Source organism: Notechis scutatus, chromosome 1, assembly GCF_049901735.1.
Source record: "Notechis scutatus isolate UNSWTSFEM ecotype Mainland chromosome 1, rNotScu1.2, whole genome shotgun sequence".
Classification (NCBI taxonomy): Eukaryota; Metazoa; Chordata; class Lepidosauria; order Squamata; family Elapidae; genus Notechis; species Notechis scutatus.
The window spans coordinates 45,289,733-45,308,438 of NC_142009.1; positions in this window are offsets into that span (position 1 = coordinate 45,289,733).

Consider the following 18,706-nt stretch of genomic DNA (forward strand, 5'->3'; position numbering starts at 1 on the left):
TCTGTAACCTGCTTAGAGAGGGTTGTAAATATATAAATCTAAACGCTACTGCTATTGTTTCTTCCATGGTTATGATTTCTTCCATGGTTATGCAGGGATTTCCAATGCTCTGCCAGCTATATCGTACTGGCTTCCTCAGAAATGCACTATCCTAGTGAGTTGCATTAAACTTTTATAGTGGGATTACCAGGGAGAGGCAATATTGCAGGAAAACTTTTGAAACTGAGCATAAATGTGGCCCATGAGTGGCTAGTTGCCAGCCTATGTACTACAATGTGACTTTAAAATCAAATCACCTGTAGCTGCAAAGATATTAATGCAATCGGAAGGAGAGACTGTTCAGGACATCATCTGAAAAAGCAGTGTTTCCACTTCTTGCTGGTCCTGAATGCAAGGAAAACATAGGACCAAGCTCTTAAAGTCAAAACATAACTTTGTTATCTCCAATCAGTAAAGTAGTCTGTCTAAGAATGCAAGCATTGCTTCCTGAGCTTTGCTGTATGAGTGCATCCACTATACAAAAGATCACAAGGAATTTGAGTTGATGTGGAGATAATATTTGTATTTGTTGGTGGCTCTAGAACTCCTGATAAGACAAAGAACTAGAAATATAAAGTGAACATCTATGTGTAGATGAAAATATCCATGATTGGGGGAGGAGCTGTTCAGCCCAAAATTCTCAAATGAATCAAAGTCTGTGAAGCGTAATAGCCTGCCATGTCTTTTTCCTAAGATGAAAAAAGAGCTAAGATGATGCAGTGGTTGGATCTTACTCTGCCATGAAGGTTATTCGGACATTAATTATCTCCAAATGTTACCTTGGCAAATTGTTGTGCATATGTTATCAGGGAGACCTGATTCACTGCCTTGAGTTTTTTTATGTTGGTTGGTTTATATATTAATGACAATATTTTATAGATCATTGTCAAACTCATGTTGTCATGGCAGCATCATGTGACGTATTGAAACTTTTTTCCCCTTCGCTAAACTGGGCATGGGTGTGGCCAGCATATGATGCATCCATCCCACAGGCCAGGAATTTGACAGCGCTGTTATAGATGACCAAATCATATGTGCATTTACACTGAAGCTCTTTAAATAAATCAGTAAAGATTCTTAAGGATAATTAATACACTATATCACATATTCATAAAATATGCTGCTTCAGCCTCACCAAATACAGGACATAGACATCTAAAAAGCATGTGAAATGACCCTATCCCAGACTAACCTGGATGCCCATCACTAAAAGAAGATTGCACGCAACATCATTGTTGACCTTCTGTCATCTGTTCTGCGGTCATTGTCATTGCTTACCTGCCCTTCTTGTTTTCTAACAAAACTCATATCTTTGAGGAATGCATTGCTTGTTTCCTTGGAGAAGCATGATGCAGAATAGAAGATGAATGAATCAGTTTTACTAAAACTGATAAGTCTTTATCAGGCAATAGAAAGGTTGAAGACGTTGGCTTTGGTGAACCCAAGTTTTCCCCTGGGTTCTTCCATATGGAAGATGGTTCATAGAGTATGGGGGCAGGGTGAGCATTCATGTCATATATTGGAAACTGCCTTATTACTGTCATAAGGTAAGGTAACGGTTTCCCTGCACATGTGTGCCAGTCATTTCTGGCTCATCTCAGGGGTATTGCTCATCTCTGTTTCTAAACCGAAGAGCCAGCATTGTCTGAAGACGTCACCATGGTCATTTGGCCAGCATGACTAAACGCCAAAGGTGCATGGAACACTGTTACCTTCCCACCAAAGGTGGTCCCTATTTTTCTACTTGCATTTTTTACGTGCTTTCAAACTACTAGGTTGGCAGAAGCTGGGACAAGTAACAGGAGCTCACTCCATTACACAGCGCTAGGGAGTCGAACCGCTGAACTGTCATAAGGCGCTCCTAAATTTAAGACCTTCCCTAGGAAAAGTAAAGAAGAAGAAAAACCTTCATTACTGCATCCATGGAATTTAAAATGAACCCTTTCTTTTAAAGGGGCAAAATATTTGAGCGGTTACAGGGCAGTCCTTCCTTTTCTAGCCCATTACAGTCTGCTTTGACTGCAACAGGCAGAAATAAGCCTATTTCCCTGCTCCCTAAGCTTTCTAACTGAAGATGCCAATACATTTCATTCATACTTAATACTAAACTGTAGTCAGCGTACAAGTTGCACATAACAACTTGTTGCATGTGTGTTATTGAAGGGATAAGAGTATTGCCATACAGTTCTAAATCCTGTCTGGTCATTGCTTGAATTAAAAACCTAAAGGAGGGCATAAAAAGCAGTTATGATATACAACAGAATCTCCAAAATAATCTTTTTGCATGCAATGCGTTTTTCTAATGAGCTCAATTTGAGTACATGTAACTTTCTATGTTTGGAACCAGTACAACTTCAGTCCCAAATTGAAACAAAAACACACATTAACTGCCTGATGTACAACCATATGCTAAATGGCAAGAAAATTACAGTATTTATATCACAAACCTTGGATTAAACAAGAAACTGATTCTGAGAGTAATTGTACCATCTAGTGGTAGAAGTTGCTGACTAAGAGGGGGGGGGAGTTGCATTCCATTTTTTTCATTGTAACCATTCCCTTCCTCCCCACTAGATTTTCTTTTTCTGAGTGTTATGTCTCCTAGTTTTATTTATTATATTATACATTTAAAATATATGTATGCACTTAAAACCTTTATTGCTTTTAATTTTAATTTGTGGCTGAAGAACAGCTCCAAGAACAGCTCCAAGATGTAGTTGTTTACTTTGATTATTTTTTTTTATTATGTAAAGATAGAACCTAATAAGAATTGGAAGGGAACTTGGAGGCCTTCTAGTCCAACTTCCTGCCTAGGCAGGAAACCTTACACTACTTCAGACAAATGGTTATCCAATCTCTTTTTAAAAACTTCCAGTGTTGGAACATTCACAACCTTGGGAGGCAAATTGTTCCACTGCTTAATTGTTCTAACTGTCAGGAAATTTCTCCTTAGTTCTAAGTTGCTTCTCTCCTTCATTAGTTTCTACCCATTGGTTCTTATCCTACCTTCAGGTGCTTTGGAGAATAGCTTGACTCCCTCTTCTTTGTGGCAGCCCCTGAGATATTGGAGGACAGCTATCATGTTACCCATAGTCCTTCTTTTCATCAGACTAGACATACCTAGTTCCAGTAACCATTCTTTATATGTTTTAGCCAGTGGTGGGATTCATTATTTTTTTTACTACCGATTCTGTGGGCATGGCTTGGTGCGCGTGGCAGGGGAAGGATACTGTAAAATTTCATAGGTTTAGTCTTCCTCTGGTCTCAGTGACCAACCTAGATTGGATCCTGCAGAACTTCCAGTCTCAATTACTCTCATAATCTTACAACTACCTGTATATTGAGCCAGATGGTGTTGTATCTATGCTTTGTATAACTGCTTTGTGTTTCAGAGAATATCCTATACTCTTATTGGAAAGGATTATTAGTTTACCCCGTCTTCAACCTACTGAGATGCTGTCATAGCAGTATGATAGCTTAATTAGTTAAACAAATTGCTGAGCATTAAACTTTTGGGAGGAAACTGAAGTTACCCACAACGAAAGTGCACAGAGAAACATAGCAATTCTTATTTTTTTTTAAATAATATTTGCCCCGAGGAAGCAAAACAAGACTCTCAGTCACTGGGTAGCAACTAAATCCTAATTATCTGACAGTTCTTTGTGCTCAGCTAATGATCACAAAGGGAAGGCATAACATAGCTGGTTGTTCTCTGTGAGCTCTAGATTAAAACCCATATAAATATGCCTGTGTTCTTAGCATCCTGATGTTTAAATAAATCTGAAAATATTTGAAACAGCCTGGATGAATTGTAGACTCAATTTAGAAGGGCTGGGAAATGGAAAAAAAAATTGTGTGACCAACCACACAAGGGTTGCATTATATACAAAATGATAATTAAAACCTTCATGGTGGGGTAGAGTCACTCAGTAAGGTCCACACAAAAAATTGTGTTGAAATCAACACTCACCAGAAGGCACTAAAAACAAATCCTAATTTCAGACCAGTAGCCTGTCCCTGATAAACCCACAATAGTCACATGAGACTCCCTTTCATTTCTAACAGGAACCAGAAGGTAGAAATTTCAAAGCTACTAATAAACTGAGATGTTGTACTGACTTCCACAAATCCAATCCAATTTGAGAGTGAAGTCACTGGTCTCTAAATTTGGTAAACTAATAAATAAAAGCCTGCGTTTCAAGTTATTCTGCTGGAAGGATTGGCATGAAATAGAGGTAACTGGACAAGAAATTCCTCAACTACATCATTACAGCAGCTGATAGAGACATCCCCATTAGAAGCTCCAGGTACTACTTCAATTGTATACCAGAGGTGCTATTCAGCAAGTTCTGACCAGTTCTGGAGAACCGGTAGCGGAAATTTTGAGTAGTTCGGAGAACCGGCAAATACCACTTCTGACTGGCCCTGCCCCCATCTATTCTCTGCCTCCCAAGTCCCAGCTGATCAGCTGGGTCTTCTTTTGTTGCCCTGTACAGGAGAACGGAACTGGAAAGGAGGTTAGTGGGGTGGGGAGGGAATGGAGATTTTTGCAGTAACCTTTCCCCAGGAGTGAGAAGGGAATGGAGATTTTACTATATCCTTCCCCTGTCATGCCTACCAAGCCATGCCCACCAAGCCATGCCCACAAAACCAGTAGTATTTTTTTTTTGAATCCCACCACTGTTTTATACATCCTCTTTTCCACCCTTCCAATGCATGGGATGTTAGTTGTTAGAAACAAATCAATAGAGGCCATTCAACTCTGACCGTACAATGTTTTTTAAATCGAGCTGGAAGCCTGTAAAGAAAAATTAGGTCACTTCCTTGCAAGTTGTTCGTTATCAATTGCCCTGCCACCAAATTTTAGGGTTTTCTCATTGCTTCAGATGACTTTTTTGGCATTAAAATATATTAAGTATTGTCTTATATTGACTTACTAAAAGAACGTACTCCTGGAGCTACTACTGGGTGCTAGGACAGATATTAAAAATCCTAAAGAGATATTAAATTATGCATTTGATACTTGAAAAGGAGGGAAACCTCAGAATTAATGGCTCCTTCCCATTCAAACGAACACGTTTCTTTACGTTGTCTCTCCTATTTTGTCCATTTTAAGCTACAAGTTGGTTACACTCATCAGTTCCAAGCAGATGTTCATATATTTCAAAACCTCCTTGATTATAGGCAAAGAAAAAAGATATATCTATGTGTCTTCTGCAAACTACAAATATTCAGATTATTTCATTTGTAGGCATGGGAACAAAACATAGCCTTGCAGTACACTCTAAAACAAATTGACATGTCAGAAGAAGCCTGCCAATGCTAATCCATTATAACCATCTACCAACAAGTAAACATATCAAAGTGATTCCATTTAACAGCTGTTAAATAATCAGAATCTACCAGCATTTACACATTTAAAAGTATGGATATGAACTTTTGGCAGAAAAAAGAATTATGGTATATGGTCATGTAAATCCTCTGAAACAAATGGTTTAGCGTGCACAGATATGCATAATAATCTCTTTCTAAATTATCAATTACATTCCTGGTATGCAAAGCTATTTTGGAAGCTGATTTTGGCTGTTTCTGCATGCATAATTACTTTATTGAGATTCACTGTTAAAAAGACAGCATCAAAAAGGGGAAAGGTTGTGAGCTTTTTTTTTTTTTTAAACAAGTTTTATTAATTTCAGAAACAAACAAATCATCATCAACCATTACATATTTGAACCTTTTTCCATTATAAATTTTACAAGTCAGATAAAACCTTATCTTATACAATACAATTCTATTTTAAACCATTTCTAAATGAGCATAAAAACATCTCTTGTCCTCTATTTCTTTCTGACTTGATTATCGTCATTCTCTTTCTGTGTTTCTAGAAGGTTTCACCAATACTTCTCAAAAACATAAACAGACACAAACAAACATATAAAAAAATCTTTTAGTAAAGTAACTTGGCCCCGGTGCCTCTCTTTATATGGGCTTTAATTATATTCATGCTCATCTTACAGATCATTACCTATTTTATTTGCCATTCTGTATCTTCTATATATACTTCTCCACACATTTCACTCTTCATAATTCTATCTTATTCAATCCATCTTAATTTAAATCATTATATTTGTATCTTTTGCCCATCCTTTATTATCCCTCTATCTCATTCCTTATAATGAAAAAAAAAAAGAATTTCTCCTGAAATCTCTAATCAGAGTATGATGCCTTTCTATCCTCCCCTAAATATTAGATTAACATTTAAAATGACACCTAATACCCAATCTGATTCTGCTTGGTACATTCTATCTATTAATTTTTACTTTTAATAACAATAAAAACAGAGTAATAAATCGAAAATGTTTAAATACATAGTATCCTCCTAAATACGTAGTTAAATAATAAATCTAAATAATAAATCTTATAGCATTCTCATTGCCTTTCCTTCAATATTTTATTACATTTTAAAAATCAATCATTATTAAACATTTCAACATTTTAATTTCTTATTAATTCTTAAGCCATTCTAATTTTCTATTTCTAATACAAATAATACAATACCGTCTTATGTACCTTGCAAAATCTTTTTTTAAAAAATTTATGCTTCACCCTTTATCCCTAAAAAGATTCCTCTTTTCCCATCCAATTTAAAACTTTGTGGCTTTTCTCCGCCTTTCCCCTTTCTTTCTTCCCCCACCAGATCTTCCTACCCCCTTCTTCTAACCTCTGTCTTGCTGGCATCCCTTCTCTGTTGTATTCCCTTTTTTCTCTTGTTTGCTATCATTGTATTTATTTTGCATCATATTTTTCTCTTTCTTAAATGTTTTTTAGATCTTAAGTCCTTCATTTTCCTCGCTTTCTTCCTTCCTTCTTTCTTAGATAAATTTTGGAATTCATTAAAGATGGTGTCTTCTTCGTCTTCTTCTTGTTGTTGTTCCATCTGTCGCATTGTCTGTTCATAGTTAACCAGCGCCATTTCTAAAAATAGAAAAGCTTTTTCCATACCATCTTTACAGGCTGCTTTTGTTTGCTCATATTCATCCCTCAGTTCCTCAAAGGAGAAAGCCATTATAAATCTTTTCTTTTCTTTTTTCCCTCTTTCTTCTTACTCCAACCAAAATATTCCAAAAGAAAAGTAAGACAATCCCAAAGTCCACAATCCTCAATCAATCCAAGCCAAGCCAAAATTTCCTCTTTCTCTTCCAGGGGTAGTATCAGACAAAGGAAAAAGAAAATCCAAATCTGTGTTTTGAAGCCTTATTAAAATTTTATTTCTGTCTCCAACTCCTTAAGGCATCTCCTCCAACAAAATCCAACCAGATAAATATATTTTTTGTCCTCTCCTTCCGTCTTATCCCATAAAGCTAGTTTTACCTGGAAAAAAAAAACAGGTTTCTCAATATCCGTTTGTTAATTCCGTCGGGAGGGAGAGTAAACTTTCCTTTCAGCACCTCAGAATTGCCGCTTACTTTCTCTTGTGGAAAGAATCATCCAAAAAGCCATCACTTCCAGGAATTAAATTAAATATATCTCAGAGTCCTGGATCGACCAAGAAGACTTTCACTTTTAAAAACTTTCTCCTCTTCCTCCTGCGCATACTTGCCCAGCTGCCGGCTTCTTTGTGGCGGCCATTATGGACCGCCGCTACGCCGTCTTGGTAAAAGGGGGTTCTGCCGGCCAGGGAGGGGGTCTGCAACACCCCCAAACCCTTTTCCGGATCCCCCCTACCTTCATCTGCCCCTGCAGTGGCAGCCTTGCTCCGCAGCCTTCGGATCGGAGCCCCAAAGCGACTGTAGCGCGGCAGGGATCGCGCAGCTTCGCGAATCCCTACCACTCGCAAAGCCGACAAACCGGAAATCAGGTTGTGAGCTTTTATACGCATGGGTATAGAGTCCTTGGTAGCCTTAAGCACCACTAATTAACTCCTGCACAATGTGAAGCTATAGGTTTTCATACTTTCCAAAAGTTTGAATTTCTATCCAAAAGCACAACTCAAAGCAACAACTGTTACTTAAAGCTATTCTGAAATCAGAGTGCATCTGAAGTTGGACAGTTGGACATTAGATAAGGGGACTTCATTGTGTAGCAAATGGATGAAACTCTGTAAATGAATCTTTCTTTCTGAGTGCTAATTATCAGAGTAATCCAAGCATATTTAAATAAAACCACCAACAATAACAAAATTTACCAAAAAGAGAATATTCATTCACATGAATAATAATAGAGATGTGACAGATATTATTGGCCAGAGCAATTTTCTGAACAATTTGGTTTCTCAGGAAAGATATTGAAAAAAAATTAGAGCTAACCAAATGGTTTATTCAATACACTAAACGGATTACTTTATATCTGTCAGCTGCACCTTTCAAAAACATTATTGTAATTTAAAATAAAATATAAGCAAATGTTTCACAATATGAAGAAGAACAGCTTGTCAAGAACATTTGGGATTAGACCCCAAAGGGATGACCCTAAACAGTAAGGGAGCCAAAAGAGAAATTAAAATACACACATACACACAGGGGGGAGGGGGGGGAGAGAAAGAGAGAAAGAAAGAGAGAGATTTCCAAAAAACCCAGGATACTATATTTTACAAAGAAAATGTAAATGTGAGCAAGGGAACCATATGTTTTATGTCCATGACCCCTAAATTCAGGGTTATGTCCCCACCCTTGTTTTCTAATATTCTTCATCTTTGAACCACACTTGAACTATACAGAGGCAGCACACTTGCTCTTCCAGACAAACCTTGCTTATTAAGCTAAGCTAGAACTTAGACCTTTGTGATCACCTTATAAGCAACTGCGTCCTCTTCGTGGATGATGTAAAACTATTCATCACCACCGACAATGCTACTGCTCTTCAAAGTGACCTTGACTATGTGTCTGAATGATCAAACAATTGGCAACTCCAAATATCAACCTACAAATGCTCTGTCCTACACATTGGTAAAAAAAAATCAGTACACCAAATACAAACTAGGCAGATATGACCTTATTGATGACCCTCACTCTGTCAAGGACCTAGGAGTACTCATATCTAATTTCTCCTCTGGAAATATTGAATTGCTAACTAGGGCATACAAAACCTTTGCTAGACCAATACTCGAATACAGCTCATCTGTCTGGAATCTGCACTGCATATCAGACATTAATACAATTGAGTGAGTCCAGAAGTATTTCACAAGAAGAGTACTATATTCCTCTGCTCGCAACAGAATACCCTATATCACCAGGCTTGAAATTTTGGGCTTGGACAATCTTGAACTACGCCACCTACGGTTGAACTTAAGCGTAGTACACAAAATTATCTGCTACAATGTCCTACCAGTCAATGACTACTTCAGCTTCAACTGCAACAATACAAGCTCACACAACCGATACAAACTCAATGTTAACCGCTCCAAACTTGATTGCAGAAAGTACGACTTCAGCAACAGAGTGGTCAGTGCTTGGAATGCACTACCTGACTCTGTTGTTACATCCTCAAACCCCCACTCCTTTAACCTCAAACTATCCACTATTGACCTCACCCCATTCCTAAGAGGTCTGTAAGGGGTGTGCGTAAGTGCACCATCGTGCCTCCCATTCCTGTCCTATTGTCCCCATTTAATTGTACCTATTTTCTGTATTCTTACCCATGTTTATACTTATACCTATTATTTTGTAAGTGATTGACAAATCAAATAAATAAATAAATAAATAAAACTTTCCCTGATACCTGCATCATTTTTTGCTTAGCAGTTGCTGCTTAAAAATCAAGTTCTGGAGTTAATTCTCAACTAATAAAAACATGTAATTTCATTGGGCATGTCTTATTGCTCTAATGTCCTTGTAAGGATCCATCAATGTCACCTGAACTGCTCTTTCTGAGATAATTTTTTTTGTCCATAGCACCCAGCATTTTGATCAGCACTAAGTGTCAAAAGGCTCAGTATAACTAATATAGCAAGTATTTTATTCCATGAAATGGTATTTCTCAGCTGCTCCCATGAGCAGAAGAATACCCAAGGATATCCAAGCCCTCCTCCAATAGATTACCAGATGGATTCTAAGTCTCTCAGACATTTGGGAATTTTCAAAATTCTAAACTAAGAGAAACTTTTCTAGGCATCCGATGGGCCTTTTTGTATTACTGTAGTAGAGAATGCTACTGTTCATTACAGTTGGTCTTAAGATCAACTCCCTCTTCTCCACATCTCAACAGCTAATCTAAGATTTTCTATGATTGGCGGTAATGAATAGTTTGGAGGTGATTAACATTCACATTTCAAATCCATATCCCAGACTTACTTTACATACACACTTTCAAGGGTCACATTTGATCCAAGAATTTAGTAAATACTAAAGTGATTCCTTGGATTTCAGATCAAAAGGATATATATTATTCTTCAAATATTGCTGATAGTGATTAGATTTGCCTTGTTTGAAACCAGACCAGAATTCACAACCAGTTCTGCAAAATATTTTCAGCTGTTTTCTGCCTTCTGCACAGAGGTGGATTTATAAACTGCACAGATGCAGATAGATAACTCAACAAGACGTCCATAACAAATTACATTTATTGGTTCATCAGGTATCCTCATAACTAACGTTTGTGATGAAGTTCTTCTTTAATGACCAATCTTTTGGATATCTGCCTTGTAGTAAAAGATGGTTATCTCCTAACCCATCTCGTAGCGATAGAAAGCAGCTCCCATGAGTTAGGGAGTTCAGGCAAAAGTGAGGGAAACTCCCCCAACCCATCAAGGATCAAAAAAGTGACCAATCGGGATTACAGATGTGGCCACGTGACATAAACTACATTTCCCAGGATACTTTTAAACACATTTACCATGATGCACTCCCTTAAGGGGATAGCTCATAATTCCTAAGTAACTATCCAATTCCCATAGACTGGCTGGGACAGCACACTCCCCACCTGGAATTGTAAATTCCACTATTAAAGGAAGAGAAAAAAAATTAACTATAAACTAAGATAAGCAGTAGACAGTAATACTATGAATAGCAGATAACTATATAACTAAGATAAACAGTTAGCTATATAACTAAGAAAAACAGTAAACATTAATAAAGCATCAAACAAAGCAAAGCATGCAAAGCTTGAGGTTCAATCTTCAAGTTCAGCCTCTTGGTGCAAGTCTGCTGGTTACCTCTGGTGGTCTTTTAGGGTGTACGGGTACTCTTGGCGGCAAAGGTGGAAGTCTGCTGGTCACCTCTGGTGGCCTTTTAGGATTGGAATGGTACACTTGCTTCCATGGTGTCAAAGGGCGTCAGGAAGCTGTTGGAAAGGGTGTTGCGGAGGCATATGCCCATGTAGAGCATCTCAGTGGACGTCTGGTGGTTGTTGGCGGCCATTTAGGGTGTCCTAGCGAAAGTGTACTGATTGCCAGCAGCCTTTTAGGCTAGAACGGCATTCTTGTTTTCAATGGTGTTAAAGGGCGTTGGAAGGCAGTTGGAATGGATGGTGCTAAGGCATTTGCCTGGGTTGGAGCCTGCGTCCGATTGTCACTGACAATTCCTACGATCACCCATCCTAATGGAGATTTGATGGCCACTGGGTCGTCTACAGGGCCGCTGATTGACTCAGAGAAGAGAAAGGCATGTGGGGCATTATTTCCCAGCAAGAGTAGGATATCAGCCTCCAGATCTAGAGCGGGAAAGTGATGAGCCAGGTGCTGTAGGTGAAGCATGCTACTTATGACCTCAGGTGTGGCGATCTGATTGCGGTCATTCGGTACCCCATCACATTCAAATATGGGCAGTAGTGGAAACCGGGAACTTCCATCCTATTACTCTATGCAGAGTCCAGTAGCTCTCCTCCCCGCCATGCTTCTTGGTCCATGGCACGTTGATACAGTGAAGTGAAGTTCGTTCTGTTGCATCTCAAAGAGGTCCAAGAATGCAGGTCTGGCCAGGGTGCAGATTCTTTGAGTGTCTATCTGCATGTACATTTTCATGGCATCTTCAGGGCGTCCTTCAGGTTACACATTGGCTAAACAGATGGGAAGACACGAACGAGTGCATGGTGAGTCGGCATGCAGTGCTGTGCAGTTGACACTCATCCTTGGTTTTGGTTGCTGTTTGGCAGTCTGCTGAGGAGCCCTGCATGCTTCTGTGTTACGTTGAAGCTCCTTGTCCAAAGGAGGGTGACGAGATATCTGTGGTGGCGGCCTGGAGTCTGGATGCAGCATGGTCAGGTGCTGGTCACTATGGCAGTATGTGCAGTACTTGGACAGGTGTTTGGAGTCGCAACACCTATAGCAGTATTGGTACTCCCTTAGCAACTCTTTTCGTTGGGTCAGTGACTTTGCTGCAAACCCAGTGCAGCTGTTCGGCGAGTGATAACTGTTGTGCATAGGACAAAACTGTATTATTCTTGTATTCAGAGATCTAAATTGGGTTGTATCTGATGAGTTCTCTCCTGAACTGTGTGTGGATGAGGAGTCGATCTCGGTATTATGGACAACCATGAAGGGTCTTTCCCTGGGAGTGTGCATAGGGCCTGAGGATGATATATGGTTGCTGTTGTATCTTCTGTCATTAGGAGGACTGACAGCTCTGAGTCCACGAGCCCGGTGTGTGTTGCACACCTTCGCCTGGTGGGACACAAATTCTTCAAGAAGTGTGAAGAGTATAAAGCGGTGGCGATGCTTGGCAATGAAGGTGTCAGTCAACTGGAGCCACTTTTCAATTAGCACCTGCGGAAGTTTTTCAAACTATTTTGTTCTGTGTGTCGACATGATCGAGACAGGCAAGCACCAGTAAGTTGGGATCCCATTGTGCCGTTCTCAGCTGGACAAGTATGTTAGCGAGGTCTATGATTCAGAGAAGTTGTCGATAGGAATTTTAGGAAAACTGTTGAGGCTATCCAGGAGTGTTGCTTCTACGTCCTCAGAAGTACCATACAGTTCGTCAAGCCTTTTCCATGATAACCGTAGGGCAGCGGCCGGGTCGTCTAAGTGGGATGCCAAAAGTGCCCTCGGTATGTCGGCAGACTGTGGCCCTAGCCATGCTATCAAGTGTCCGATTATTTCATCAGGGTTCAGGCATGCCGCCTGAACGGGGCGCAGGAAAAGTTTCTTCCATACTAGATACTCGCCACCTGGCTTGTCAGAGAATCTGCTAACTCCATTGGCCTGCAAATTTAGCTTTCCACTCTGTACAGCCAAGTTTCTCCAGTAATCTTCAGCATTTGCTGAGTTGAGGGGAGGTATTGACGTAGAGGGTTCTCCCCCTGGATTCTTGTAGGATGGATTCGGGATGTAAGTCAATGACAGGTTGTAGTCTTCTTCCCAGTACTTACGGAGGATGTCGTTCTCCCATACTGGGGATGATGGTCAAATGTTACGCTGCTGTGTAGGCTGGGCACAGTTACCTTGTGGTGCCTAGGAGCCAGATTGGTATTGAGGTTGTGGCAGGAATGCTGCTGCCTGTGGATTGAGTGTGGCAGTTGTCGTTGATGGCATGTCGACTCATTGAGAAGTTGTTGTGAGCACTGGTGGGCTAATTTGCTCAGCCAGCAGGGCATGAGACGTTGTGGTAGGGTTGCTGGTGCTGGGAAGAGAATCTCGGACCTTAATATGTACAACACCAGTTTGGGAAGATTTGCTGTTGGTGGGAAGTGAATCTCGTATTCTAGGTTGTACGTCAGTAGCGTAACTGACATGTAGAGTCTGTGGTTGAGATTCATCCCTGTGCTTCCCTGGTTGTGGGAGAGTGCTAGGCTACTGAGGCGGTTCCAGCTGCTCGTTTTGTAGCAAGAGCTGCTCGTCCACATAGGCCTTGACCTGAGTATCTAGGCTCTCTTCTCCCAACTCTTCGAGGTTGAATTGGAGGGAGGTGTTGTCAGCCATCTTCCACCATGCTGTGGCCCGTGCCGTCTTTGTCATGGCGTCTCTTTGCTGTTTGGCCAACTCCAATTTGGCCTGGCTTTTGCCATTTCCGCCTGTTGTCTGGCCTGGGCTTTGGCTATTTCAGCCTGTTGAGCCGCTATTGCCGCTTTCTGCTGTGTTACCTCCTCTGTGGCGCATAGCTCTGCGTCTGCTACTGCAGCTTCTACTTCAGCTTCTGCAGCCCGTTCGGCGTAACTTGCTGCTTTGGAGGCCTTAGATGCGCCACTACGATGGGAGGATGTTCTGGAAGGATGGTGAGAGCCGGCAGCAGAGAATTGGCCTGAGACACTAGAACCTGCCCGCGATCTAGCCGGTTTGGGATGGAGGGAGGAGGCCTTCTTTGAGTGGTGGGAAGAAGCTGCTTGTGATTGAAGACCTCTGTCGGATGTGGTCTTCTTCCTTGGAATTTGCTCCTTCTGTAGCACAATGAGGAGCACAGCCTGGAGGGAGTTTCTGCCTTCCCAAATGCTGCCTTTGCATTCTTTGTTCGCCTCCTCAAAGGAATGAATGTGTTCCTGGAACTCAGGGTCATCCAGGTTCGACTGTATGCATTTAAGCTTATTTTCACTGTCTCTCCACCGTGCAAGGTGCTCCTCTAACTCCTTCTGCATCAGGAAGAGGCTCTCGAGGGGCAATTTGCTTTTGGGGGTGTCACAGATCTTGATCAGCTCTGTCCATGCATCTGCATGACAGCAATACTGCCTTTCCCAATCCTCTCTGAAGCGTGTCGCCGCGGGTGAGGTAAGCTTCCTATGCCGTCTGAGGTCATAGGCCTTCTGAGATATTGCAGCTTCTCCAGAGGGTTGGACATCTAAAACTGGGTTTCAGGAATCAGGCTCCACGTTTACAACAAGGGTGGGTGGAGGAATCGGGTCTTCTGGTACATCAGAGACATCTGACATGGCTGAGGAAGTTGCAATGCTTCAAATTGGCAAAGGGAGAATTTTGGAAAATTTAGTGAGTTTCCGTGCAATTCCCTTTTTTGTACTAGGGGGAGCTGCAAGCAGGTAGCAGAAAGTAGAATTGCTGCTGGATTTAATACTTGAGCACGTAGGTGGTACTGCACAGTCTGAGCGATGCTAGCACAGCACACAGTATGGCTGCTTCTAGGGTGTGTTGTGAGCTTGCAACAGAAGGGGGCACTAGAAGTTGTATTGCGAAGTCTGAAGACTAGAGGGCTGAACTCTCCCAATATGCGTAGTGTAGTCTGAAGACTTGAGGATGGAACGCAGAAATATGCCTATAATTGTTGCTTGCTTCACAAGGTGGCAGCAGAGGGTCTAGAAGACGCTGTTGCTACACCTATGTTAGGTTCCAGTTACTCTTGGGACCTTTGAATTAAGTTGATTAAATGGTGCACAATAGTTGCAAAAAGGGGGTTATCCTTGGAAAAACACTCTGGTCAATATTTGAGAAACTGTGTAAAGAAATCAAAGTCTGGGAAATTTCTCCTTGAGCCCCAGATGTAGCTGTGGGCTGCATTGCTTAGGTTTCACTTCTTTGTGGAAGAAAAAAGAGGGGGGAGAATTTCCTGCCTACTCTTGAAAAAAGGAAACAAATGGTAAGAATTATTTGACTTCACCGTAAATTTCTTCTTGACCACCAGATGGGGATGTAGGCTGCTTTACTTGAGTCTGATTTCTCTCTTTAGGTGGGTGAGCCTCGTGGCTATGAAGTTTGCTGATTGCCCAAAGGAATTTATTGCCTACTTCAGATGGTGCTGTAAGCTAATAGTTGAGTGTCAGCCGATTTTGCTGGAAGGGAAAAATTCATTAGGAAAAATACTTCAGCCTTGTGACTTGGGGAGAGGAATGTGATCCATTGCTTTGAAGAAGGTTTTTCACTAATGATTTATGACCCCCAATAAACCGGCCAGAGTGGTTGTAAAATAGCTGGAGAGGCCTCCTTTATTGCCTCTTCAAAGCAGCCGAGAGCATAAGAAATGCAAAGCCTTTCCTTTTAGCAATACATGCAAGATTTCTCAAACTTTCCGTTGCATTTGGAAAGGGTTTGTAACTGGAGAGAGACATAGATGGGGAATACCTGGCCCCTTCCTTCAATTCCAAACAGGCTGTAAGGTGACATTGGCCAACAATGGGAAGATGCAGATTAAGCCAGAGAATAGGATGTTTGAAAGTCTCTTGCTGCATTTGTAGAAGGTTTAAAGACAGCGGTTTGGTTTTCCTTTGAGAGCTGGGAAATATCTGACACTCAGATATTTATGTAGATGTTTATGTTATGTAGATGGAGACAGAGAGAGAGAGGATGATATATGCTGGTTTGCATATTCACTCCTGGCTTCAATATTACTTTGCTTTATCACAAATCCAAATTAACAATCTTTATACAGATGGCTTTCAGGATTATCTTTTACTTTTCTGCCTTCTGCACAGAGGTGGATTTGAAGCTGTACAGATGCAGATAGATAACTCAACAAGACGTCCATAACAAATTACATTTATTGGTTCATCAGGTATCCTCATAACTCACGTTTGTGATGAAGTTCTTCTTTAATGACCAATCCTTTGTATATCTTCCTTGTAGTAAAAGATGGTTATCTGCTAACCCATCTCGTAACGATAGAAAACAGCTCCCATGAGTTAGGGAGTTCAGGCAAAAGTGAGGGAAACTCCCCCAACCCATCGAGGATCAAAAAAGTGACCAATCGGGATTACAGATGTGGCCACGTGACATAAACTACATTTCCCAGGATACCTTTAACCACATTTATCATGATGCATTCCCTTAAGGGGACAGCTCATAATTCCTAAGTAACTATCCAATTCCCATAGACTGGCTGGGACAGCAAAAGCAGACAAAGATTCTCCAATAATAATAATAGTTTTCAGTCCATTTCTGTTTTTTGTATAATTTATTCCTATGTTTAAACACTGGATGGTCACAGAATGGAAGATTTGAAAAAATTGTAGCATCTCAGACAGCTGAATTTTACTTTAAAAATGCATAAATATATGACATGTATATGACATGTAACAAATCATGGCAGCGACTTCTGATCATGTATAAACATTTCTATAGGCTATTATAATCAAGTCATCCAAGTCATCAACAACTTTTTGGGACAATTATTTCCTTTGAAGCAGGGGTGTCAAACTTGCATTGTCATGGCGTTATCATGTGACGTATCACCACTTTTTCTCCCTTTGCTAAACCGGGTGTGGGCGTGACCAGTGCATGATGTATCTGGTCTACGGGCCACGAGTTTGACAGCCCTGCTTTGAAGAATCAAGTGTCTGAGCCCAAGTTAGTTCACATTTTTAGCTAACGAATCTATTTAGGCAATCACCTTTTTTGGCAGTAAATTATCTGCCTCTTCTATCTAAACAGCTGAAATAAACATTAGTATATGGTATCTTTTTTAAACAATCCAGCATCCTTCTAAAATTTTCATTTGTTCATTTATTTATTTTCTTTTGATTAAAAAAAAAATCAATCCATGCCATTGCTTTCCTGGATAAAATAAAATAAGACATGCTAGAATTAGGGCTCTACCTGACTTCCCTAGAAGCTGGATTTTAGATCATTATTTCTGCTGACACTGTACAGCTGTTATCATTTTTTTCCTTTCTATTTTCACTCTGTTTAGAAGCAAGTTCAATTCTGTTCTTTAAAAAAATTCCTTCCCTCTAGCCACAGAATGCTTTTGCAGGAACAGGAAGGCATGGCTTGTTTGAACTTGATGTAACATCAGTTGACAGGTGGGTTTCAGGAAACTCTCTGGGGTGATGGCCTCTTTAGTAGTTTTAACGCTGTAAACTCAGTAACACTAGAGTGTTATGCTTCAAAGCAAACTGTAGTCTCTTTTTAATTAAGCACACCAAACAAACAAATGCACATACATCTTAACTCACAATGATGGCCTACCATTTAATATTAGTTGAAGTGCATATGTTTGGAAATTGGGCATAGAATTTAATCCATTTTCATATTTATATCACTCTGACGTTTTCATAAAGAAGCAACATTGAGTTCAAAAGAGATAAACAGGTGAGATGGGGACATCTTAGCTCAATATAATGGTGAAGACCAGTCCAGTCATTCTGAAGTAGCAAGTCAGTACTACAGCTTGTTTTAAGAAAGAAGCAAGCATTTGCTTTGACTTATGCTTGTCATACTTCAGTGGCATAACTACAATATAATTCTAGGTTCTCTGGGTTGTTAATATCTTATTTTGCCACTGTCTTCCTCAGCAATTGACTCTTGGATGTGACTTGACAATGTAGATATATTCTGCAGAGAAGGAAACCAAGTACAACAAAAGATCTGCCTATTGTAGTATAAAATAATCACAGCCTACATGTATGTCAGTGCTCCAGGGCTTAAATTCTAGGGTTTTTTTCCTCCTGCCTTTCCACATTAGTGATTATTTAGTAATTCCCTTTAAGGTCATAGATGACAACTAGGATATACTGATATAATATTTCTCGTATGTTTGGGAAAAATTATTCCAGATAATTGTTTTCAAACCATTTATTAAATCTGCCCCACAAATAAGAAGCACATAAGAATCTTGAAAAAACAGATAATACTTTTTTTACAGGCATTTGCCCTACTGAGTACAAAATTCTGTACAAAATGATTGGGTACATCCATATAGATGACTGCACTTTTATGTGATGTACTGGTACCTGCAACCTTAAAGAAAGCCTTTGTGAGTCTAATTTTAAATATGTTCTCCTTGATTCAGGGGATTTTGCCAACTATTATCTGTTCACAAATACTCTTTAAAAAAAATAAAATAGGGCATTAAAGTAG